The following is a 10,927-nucleotide window of genomic DNA, read 5'->3' as shown; positions in this document are numbered from 1 at the left end:
GCGGGGTTTCTTCTGAGGTGCAGGAAATGTTTAATATCTTGGTCTTGGTGGTAGTTATACAGGTGTTTGCATATGTTAAAAAAAAACCAAAGTATAAACTTAAATATTAGTGCACTTTATGCATTTTGTGTATATATATTGTCCCTCTATTTTAAAGACATCACCAATAACACCACTCACAAGTTAATCAGTGCTAATACTTTTATTCTTCACCTTCTGGACAAAAGAGATAAGAGTAAGGACTTAGGTTTCCAATAGACTACGACCTGGGCTAAGCCAGCCTCAAGGGTTAGTTCCTTACCTGTAGAAATGGGTTCATTGCAGGGACAGCTCAGAATGTCCTGGTTAGCCCCCTGGTTCGGTGCTGGTCCCAACACTACTCTGGATCTCCTACCCTAGTCTATTCCAATCTTAGCTTCATGGGAAATCAGTATGAGAGCAGGAGAAAGGGAATCCTGGGGAAACATGGCATTGGTGCTGGAGTAGGGAGAGTACCAAGTCCCAGCTCGCTGCCTCTTCCAGCTGGAGTTCTTGGGCAAGACCCATTATCCACCAGGGTTTCAGATTCTTTACCTGCCAACTGGAGGTAGCTGTCCTTCAGGGAAGACGGTATGGTTTGATGTGACATCGGACAGATTGTAGAGCACTTCTGGGCCCAACACTTAATTGTTATGTTCCCTTAGGAATGACATTAACAGCAAAGTTAATATAAGGCTTCTTATGCTCTAAGTCATTGTCCTAAGCACTATGCATGAGCATTATTCTAAGCACTCATTTCATGCCCATGGCTGCCTCAGAGTCCTATTATTATGCCTGTTTTATAGATGAGAAAACTAAAATCAGAGACGTTAAGTGAACTTTCCAATGTCCCACAGCTAATAATTTGTAGAATGGGGGTGGAAATCCAGGTGGTCTGGCTCCAGAATCCAAGAATTTAACCATGACACCATGCTGCCTGTCTACACATTGGCTTTAACCCGGTTATTGCAGGAGAGAGGTGATAAGTGTAAGAGTGCGTTGAAAAGATTTAGAGGGCTCCCACGCTAGACTCACTCTCCCAATGCATTTTGAAAGATCTGAAATGCTAAGAATATGCTACATTATTTCTAAAATGGGATTATTTCACCAAGACTCCATTTTGACCTAATGACAATGTTCCACGCTAGGCACTGTGCCAGGTACAGGGTCAGGGGGCACAGACCTGGGGACAGAATAAATTTGTTTCTGCCCTCACAGGAATTATAGTCCAGTGGGGCAAGCAGATATTATGCAAAAGACAAATACATGTAATTATCAGCTGTGATACATGTCAGGAAAGAACAGGATTCGTTGGGAGATCATCTTGAAGGCGCCTAATTTAGAAAGTCAAGATCAAGAAAGCCTTCTCTGAGGGCGTGACATGTAAGCAGTGGCCTAAAAGGAGATACTATTTTTGTCAAAAATTTGCCATTTGAAAGCAGAATTTGAGGTCTGAATCAGAACGTGAATTGTGGACAAGAGACAGAGTCTTTCAACGCCAGGATCTGCGCGGCAGCCCCGATTGTCTGAGTCCCTTCTGCTTCCCTGGAATAAACTGATGGGTGGCATTATATTGCTTGGCATTTACATAATACTCACAGTGCTATTGCCTGAGGACCTTGTCCAAAACGCCTTTCTATCCGTCAGAATTTGCATATTTTCCTTTGGGAACTTAAAAAAGAAAAAGAAGGTTTATTGTTCATGAGAAACATATTTGGCTCCAGAATAATTAATGTTTAAGAAAAAGATGAACAACCATAGAATTGCCTCATAGAAACAGGCCTCATATAGGTGCCCCTGCCTTTAGGAGGTATTCAACGAAGGTCAGACACAGAGAGAAGGTGCCCCGGTGGGTGCCTTTGGTGTGGGCATGGACTGCACATCCTGTAGGGTCCCGAGCCCAGAGTGCGCTGTGCCTCTCAAAGCCCAAGTGTGTGACATCCAGACCATGACTCATGCACTCCACACCCAGCTTCCTCCAGCGAGCCCTCCCAGCTTCTCTCAGCCATGTTGGCCCTTGCCTTTTTCAGTGCCTGAGGCATTTGTCTTTATTGCTCAACTCTCCATGGTCAGAATCACACAAGTGAGTTTTTCTTTTCCTCAAAGTAAGGGTTTCTTTTCTCCCCAAGAAGACTCAAATATAAACATTTCTCTCTTTTCCACGTCCAGTGCGGCTAGAGAGCAGTCCAGTTCCTGAGTAGGGGTGGCTGGGGATTGAGAAAAATGAAAGAGACAGACACAGAGACAGAGAAAAAAGCTGGGCCCAGGTGGGACAGCTGTCCTCTGATGGAGACAGTGATCCAGAGCCCATACAGGGCGTTTATTTTATACAGTCTGATTAAAACAAGGGTAGATTAACATGTATACAAAGGTTCTTGTTTTGGCAACACTTGCTGCACCTCCCACAGCCCATTAGCTACTTCTGAAGGAATTAGGGAGGGCTACAAGGTCAGGTTTAATTATGCTAGGAGAGCTCTGCCCTCCAGGCTGAGACTTGTTTGTGGCCCTGCCACAGGTCAGTCCAAGGCTTAATCCTATAGCCACTCCCTACATTCAAAGGCCTCCAAATCAGGAAATATGGCTTCTTGTCAAGATGGAAGGGCCTCAGTCTAGCGCAAACCAGCCCCTTCATTGTACAGATGAGAAAGCTAAAATCTAGAGAGAGAAGATAGCCAAAGACTGAAGGTGGTTTATCACAGACCTGTGGCTGGAACCCCAGTCTTCTGATGTCTAGCTCTATACCCTGTTCTCTCTACCACACCATCTTCCACAGTGGCCAACCATGTAAATGCACAGTAGGCCTTCAGCAATTACTGAGAATAAAAGCATTTGGGGGCATTTGATGGGATGAGGAAGAGCTAACCCACAACCTCCAGCAGCTCAGTGGGGCACTTCCAGGCTCTGGCAGTTTCAAAAGAGAAGCCCTTGAACCTGAAAGACACAGGCTATGTTCGCATTTGATGGTAGCTAAGAGAACACAGATCTGTTGCTTCTCATTCCCTGGGGAGTCAAGAACCAGAATAAGTGTGAAGGGCAATCCTCTTAGTCCCCAGCCCTTTTATGGCATCTAAAAGGCAACTGTCCAATTATGTTAGAGAGACATCCTTCTGTCAGGTGCATGATCCAACCCAGCCCTGATGTTTGCTATTGCAAAGTCAACCTGTCTTCAGGAAACCTACTTCGCTCCTAAAAAAAACCTTAGTTGCCTCAGAAAAGCAGACTCAGAAGGGAGTTAAAGCCATAGCATTACTTCCAGATTCACAAGGAACCAGAACTTACATGTCGCCCCAGAGCACTTTCTCAACTTCCTGTATGCTAACTGCTTATCAGAGAAAAAATAAACACTCAACATCTGGAAACAAGTAAGAAGAAGGTTCAGGGCTGAACTAGGCTCCCCCCCCCCCCAAATTGTAGTTATTTTCATTGCATTGCAAAGACTCTCTCTTAGTAATGGTTGCCGAATTATCCTTCAGTCATCTTCTCCCCCATTTCAGTCTTCTCTCCTCCATGTACAGTTCCAGGCTTCTCTTTCTACTGCAGAGAAATGCCGTCATACTCAGCATCTTTGGGAAGTAGGGACCATCTTTTTCACTGGCAACAGAAACTCTGGACTGAATAATTACATTCATGATGCTCCTCTAAATAGCCTGTCTCTTAGAGAGCCACCGTCATTCACTCACAACAAGTATTTATCAAACACACATGTCACATGTCAAGGTGCTAAGGATACTACAGGGGAATGGATGTGGCTTCAGGGAGCTTATTTCTAGCATAGGAGCATCCACTGGAGAGATCATTGTTGACATAAAGGGCCACCATGACAGTACAGGCTGCTGTGCCCATGAGTTGCCAAGAAAAAATCGGTCCAGCCCAGGAAATGCTCCTCTGAAGAAGTGATATTTAAACTAAACTGAAGGAAAAATATAAGCCAGTCAGGGGAAAGGGATGGAAAAGGTTTTATCAAAAGAAAAATGCATGTGTGAATCTACCAAAGCAGTAAAAAACTTGGTGAATTTGAGTAACTGAAAGAAGATGAGGGTAGCTACTGGGAGGTAAACAGGGCAAGAGTGATGGAGGAGGAGGTGATGGGTGGCGACCAGATCATGCTAGGCCTCATGTGCCATGCGAATGAATTTAGACATTGTCTGAAGAGCTTGGGAAGTCTTTGAAAGGTTTCATCTGAGGAGTGAGATATTTGTTGCTGTGTATGTAGGCAAAACAGAGGATGCAGAGAGACCAGTCAATGAGCAAGCATAGAGGCCAGCCAGATAAGAGATGGCTGTGGTGTGGTGGTTGGAGCACATGAGAGATTGAGGGAGAGAGAGAGTCTATGGGTTTATGATGCTTGATGGTGCAACTTAACAAAATAGGGGACAGGGGGGAAGTTAAATTAGATGGAGGAATATCCAAGAGAACAGGGAGGTAGGCAGGTCTGGCACAGAAGAGAGGTTTGAGTGGAAGTTGAAACCATGGGAGAAGATTAGATTTCCATGAGAGGGGATGTAGAAGAAGGTTAGCACAGAACTCCAAGAAGCTCCAATATTTAATGGCCAGACCCCTCACCCCCCCCCCCAAAAAAAGCCTTCAATTAAGTTTCAGATGGAACAAAGAGAGAGGATGTTAATAAAAATATAGTGGCCAACTGTGTCAAATCCTGCTGTTAAGTCAAGTAAGTTAAGATTTTAAAGTCTGTCTGTATTTGGCACCCTAGAGGTCATTTACAACTTTACAAAAGCTTTGGTGAAAGGGGCTGGGGGAGAAATATTAGAGTGTGTTGTGGGGTAATAACACGTATTAAAAGATGCATTTGTCATGTGTGTTCTTTGTGATATTATGTCATCTAGTTAAATCTGATGCTAGGGGACCCTAATATCCCTAAAAACCTTAAGCAATGATGAAATTACCTAAATTCTACTGTCCATCAGGACTTTACCAATGGCAAAGAATTGTCTATATGGTGATTTCGATATTCTTGTTGAAGCTTGCACTTTATCCTTACAAAATCTTCGGCTTTCTTAAATATACCCGGGCATGTTAAGCCACCGTTTTAACATGCCCACAGTGCTTGTCAGGCCCTCTCCCCCACAAATTCTGGAGGCCTGTTAGTGATATATTTTAATGGGATCCTGTTGAATAGAACAGGAATTCTGTTGTGGGGGGGGGGGGTATTGAGAATAGGAGAATGGAAGTAGATTCTGTATGTTTTAAATAACTCTTATCCACAGCATGGATCCCATTCAAATTCTTGAATCTATTATAATTTGTATCACCTCATTAAATAAACACTTTTATTTTGAGCAGCTGCACCATATTCAAAAGTATCACACCCAAAATGGGGGATGGAGAAAGTGGAAACATTATGAGTTTTTCATATTGTCTTTAATTGTAAATGATCTCACATGTTTATTTAGTTTATATGCTGAGAGTTAGTGATGTGGAATTGAAATAGGCTAAGTGGCTACTGGCTATTAAATCGCATGCATAATGGGAAATATTAAAGTCTATATTGTGCATTTGTACAGCACTTAGCTTACAAAATGCTTTCACATACATTATTTGATTCTCCCAACAACAGTGTCAAATTAGCAGGGCTGATGTTATCATCTTCAGTTTATAAATCAAAGATGTGAGACTCAGAGAATTGAATTAAAAAACCTAGTTAAAGTCAGAATTCAAGTTCCCTGTCACCAAGCCCAGTACTATTTTGATAAAATCACACGACTTCTCTGGGTTTTCTGAATAATTATAACTCAAAGTCTCTAGATCTGACTCAATCAACCATCCTGAGTTTCTGGGTCCATAACATTCCCAGATCATGTGGTGAGGAACTTGCTTTCTTCCGTAGGGAATATGTTCCCTCCTTATGGTCTCATTTTCAATGGGTTCAGAGAGAGGGGAGGGAGGCAGAGACCCCGGAGAAAGAAATGCCTTCCTCCTCTTTGACTTTGGCTCTCCATTCTGGTGGGCAGAGATGCTTAGATTAAATGCCTTTTAGGCTCTTTCCCAAACTGTCAAATCCCTTTCTTCCTTGAATTACTTATTTCTTCAACTTTAACCCCTACAGCAGCTGTTATTCTCAGCACTTCAGCCTGCACACTCACTCAGCACGACAAACAGATCAGCTCCCCACCAAGCCTCACAGAAAAAACCATCCCCACTCAGCTCCCATCCGTCCCCAGCAGCTCTTGTTCAGCACCTCGGACAGCTGATAGCCATCCGGGACACTACCTGGCTCTTTCAGAACCACAGACAGACCGTGCACTTTCCTCCACACTGTAAGCACCTTGGTTACATCCCATCCCTGGACAACAGACTAGCTGGCTATTATCTCTGGATCATTCGAAGGTAAATTATGTTCAGCCAGGATTCCCCTAGCTTCCTGCCTTTAGCACCAGAGGCAAGTCAGGACTATTCAACTTTAAAGGTGGCTCAGTGATATTTTTCTGGTGCTACAGATAGCTAAGGCTCAATATCTGATGGCTGGGCAGGATTATGGATAGTGTGGTCTCACTTTCATCACCACAAACAGCTCATTGCACTTTCCCAGTGGCATAGCTACTTCAAATCCTCTCTCTTCTCTGGGCAGCTTGCTTACATGTCCAGTGCCCTGATGCTCCTATCAGAAGCCTAACAATTAAAATTTTAGGACAACAGACAGCTCAGCGAGACGTCCCTGACTATAATGCTGACATCTCAAAGACTTTTCTACGTCTTGTCTGGTCACATCCTCCAAAACAGGGACATTTGATTCTATTATCAGTAATCCTAGTGCTGAAGCTAACTCATTCCATGAACTAGAGAGCCTAAGCACACTCTCCTTTCACCTTGGAGAACATTTTACCAATCAGGGTGGATTTGGGGAACTCTAAGACTTAAGTTGTTATTAAACAGAAAATGCTATTTTCTTTAGTAACATGGGAAATGGTCAGTTTCTACCCATCCTGGTCTCATAGTTCAGGTACTTGTAGTTTCTCTGTCCTGTTTTCTCCAAACCCTATCCTGGTAGCAGATGAAAAGCTCTAGCAATGTTCCATAAATATCTGATACATACACATTCAGCATCCCTTGAGTTTATTCATTCATTTATTACACAAATATTTGTGGATCACCTAGTACCATGGTCGGCAAACCGTGACTCGTGAACCACATGCGGCTCTTTGGCCCCTTGAGTATGGCTCTTCCACAAAATACCATGTGCGGGCACGCACGTACAGTGCGATTGAAACCTCGTGGCCCATGTGCAGAAATCTGTATTTTGTGGAAGAGCCGGTATTTTGTGGAAGGGCCGCGCTCAAGGGGCCAAAGAGCCGCATGTGGCTTGTGAGCCGCGGTTTGCTGAGCCGCAGTTTGCCGACCACTGACCTAGTATGTGCCAAGCACTGTTCTCATGTTAAGAGTTGAACAGTTAACCAGAGACAAAAATCCATAATTTTAGGAAGCAAAAATTATAGTTGAAGGAGATCGATAGTAAACTAATAAAATGCTAATGTTAGTTGGTTAAAGGAGTTAAGAGAAAAAAAATGAAAAAAGGAAAGGGAGTGGCCAGAAGCTGTTGTTTGGGAAGGGGTGGTCAGGGGAGGCTTCTCTAACAAGCTGATATTTGAATGAACCATGTGGTTACTGATGGGCAGAGAATACCAGGCAGAGAGAATAGCAAGTCCAAAACGCCTGAGGCAAGAGTGTGCTTGGTGTGTCCAAAAAACAGCAAGGGGGCTCCTGCGGGGACCAGGTTCCAGTGAGCAAGAAAGAGAATGATATGAGATGAGCTCAAAGATTAACTTTATGGGAACATACTTCAAGGCATTTTGTATTGCTGACAGTATTACAGATGTCCCCCAATTCTTCCCCTTTGCCCACCTCCTCCCAGTCCCTGTCCCACCCCAGGCCTTGTTTTTAAAAGACCATTCTTACTACTTCAAAGTGTATAGGCTGCAAGGATTTGAGAGAATGCTAGCCATGAGATATGTTCAGAACATACACTAATAGCCCAGGCAGGATATGAGGGTGAGTCGAACTATGGTAGCATTGGCTGTGATGAGAAGTAGACAGCTAGATTTCAGAAGCAGGGTCATGAGAATTTTCTGAAGGACCAAATGTGAGATGAGAGAGAGAGAGAGAGAGAGAGAGAGAGAGAGAGAGAGAGAGAGAGAGAGGGAGGTAATGTCTAGTTCCAAAGTTTCAAGAACTGGGGCTTGAACTGCTGGAAGTTCTTGATTTATTGAAATAAAGATGACCAAGGGAAGAGCACAGTTGGGGTAAAGAAATTAATAGGCTCTATAGACATCCTGGTGAGGGATAGTGAGCAGACAGTTGACTATAAGAATTTGGAATGTAGTTGAAAGGCCTAGACTGGAGATACAAATTTAAATTTGTGTTTCAAATGTGATTCCAGACTACTCATGTCATCATCATAACTTAAATCTTTCTCTCCTCTGGAAAGTGTCTGCCTGGAAAGCTGGCCAGAAAAGTTTACTTAGACTCAGAGCTACATAACCCAAAGGTTATGAGTCTATAGCCTACTTACTGCTATACCCACGGACACGAAGACATGTCTGGCATAGGGGAGGAAATGACAGAGACAGAGGCATAAAGGTGGACCCCTAAGTTTCCACCTTAGAAAAATGGTTATTCAATTTATTGACATAAGTAGCATAGGAGGAGGAGAAGTTGGGATGGGAGAAGATAGAGTGATCATGGGAGAAATGATTTTGAGGTATTCATGAAGCATTCAGTAGGCATTGAATGTACTTCATCTGTACAAAGGCATTGGACTAGTGGGCCTGGAGTTCAGAAGAAAGGCCCAGATTTAGGATCACCTGCATGAAAATGATAGCTTTGGTTGTATACAAGTTGATGAGAGCATGAGAAGATGTCATCCTACAATGGATGGGGGAGCCATCACTTGCACCTACTACTCAGGCTCTGGAAACACAATAATTTCCTGTTTGCCCACATCATGTCTGAACCAAAAGCTACAATAGTGGATCAAGTCTTCTCTTGGATTCTAAGTCCCAGTGAGCTATATAAGAAAAGGAGGCTGTTCTCTGAGGTCTCTTGAAGCCTCACCAAATCTGAATGTATTCAGTTCATTCCCTGCCTCACTCACTTCCCAGAGTTCTCCAAGGATGCCCCCAGTCAGTAGGTTCCAGAGCTGCGCCAGCCAGCCAGACCCATCCCAGAAATGGGAGAACATTGGGAATGGAATCAAAAGACTCAGAGACAAGCTTGTTTAGTCCAATTAATATCTTTATAACCTAAAGTAAGCACAGACCCTAATAGTTCTTATTTCTCTCATATGTAAGAAAATACCTTCTAGTCCAGCCACTGTGGACCAGTTGGCTTGAGTGTTGTTCCATGAACCAAGAGGTCACCAGTTTGATTCCCAGTCAGGGCACATGCCCAGGTTGTGGGCTTGGTCCCCAGTGTGGGGCCTAAAGAAGGCAGCCAATCAATGATTCTCTCTCATCACTGATGTTTCTATATCTCTCTTTCCCTATCCCTTCCTCTCTCTGAAATCAATAACAATATATTTACACACACACACACACACACACACACACGTCTGAAGAGTCACTCAGACGTGTGTGTGTGTGTGTGTGTGTGTGTGTGTGTGTGTGTGTGTGTGTGTGTGATCATCCTTGGAATGATCACTCAACAAGAACCCACCATTTAGTGCTGGGTCTCTTCTTCCCTAACACAGCCAACATTAACTTGTGACCTGTCTCCAGAATCCAGGAGGGCTTTCCCCAGAGCTCTGGAGCTGCGGGAGTAGGTCATCCCCTCCTGCCCTGATCCTCTAACCCTGACCTGTACTCTTCCTCACATTCACAGTTGCAGAGGCTTCCGGTGCCTCTCAAAAGTAGAACACCTTCAGCAGCTCCTGCAATGAGCTCATAAAAAATCAACTTCCTGCCCAGCCAGCGTGGCTCAGTGGTTGAATATCGACCTGTGAGCCAGGAGGCCATGGTTCAATTCCCGGTCAGGGCACATGCCTGGCTTGTGGGCTCAGCCCCCAATAAGGGGCGTGCATGAGGCAGCCGATCCATGAATCTCTCTCATCTTCGATGTTTCTAACTCCCTCTCTTTCCTCCCTCTGAAATCAATACAAATATATTCTTTTCAAATGCACCTTCCTGGCCCTCACCTCAGGGCCAGTAAATGAGCGTTTTTGCAGGCGGGGCCCGGGAATCTGCATCTTAACTTGCTCCCTCTGTGACTGACGGTGATTGGCATTTGGAGATCATGCTACTAGAAGAGGTGAGAAAACTACATTTGCCTCAGAGCCAGTGGCTACTGCAGAGAACTAAGAGAATAGATGCTTGTTGTAAGAGCTTCAGATCTAGCTTCTCTAGAGCAAGTAGAGAAAATGCCCCAGGGAGACCGTTCTACCCATCTGTGATGGCAAGCCATCCTGTTTGCTTCCAGACTAGTCCTAGGAGGGGCAGGATTTCCGAGAACATTGTGCTCCGGAGTCATTGGAGTGCCTTCCAGGCCTTGTGGACCATGGTGGACCCGAGTCCCAGAGACCCTGCCTGGCTGCATTAGGGACCATGTGTTAGGTCAGGATTTTGCAAACTTACAGGACCAGAGTACAATTTTTTAAACTCCTCACCTGAGGATATGTTTGTTTATTTTAGAGAGAGAGGAAGGGGCGGGCGGAGAGAGAGAAACATCAATGTGAGAGAAACATTGGTCTGTTGCCTCCATACATGCCCTGACCAGGGACTGAACCCTCATCTTTTTGGTGTATAAGAAGACACTCCAACCAACTGAGCCCAGAGAACAATTTTAAAATCATCATGGCCTGTTAAGTCATCAGCAGGCTCTCAAATGTTAGTACATTTAGATTAAAATAAAATAGCAAAAATGGGCTCAGGAATCAATCACCTGAAGAAACAACCAACATCTT

The sequence above is a fragment of the Myotis daubentonii genome, chromosome 14 (assembly GCF_963259705.1).
Source record: "Myotis daubentonii chromosome 14, mMyoDau2.1, whole genome shotgun sequence".
NCBI lineage: Eukaryota > Metazoa > Chordata > Mammalia > Chiroptera > Vespertilionidae > Myotis > Myotis daubentonii.
This window is presented reverse-complemented; position numbering follows the sequence as displayed.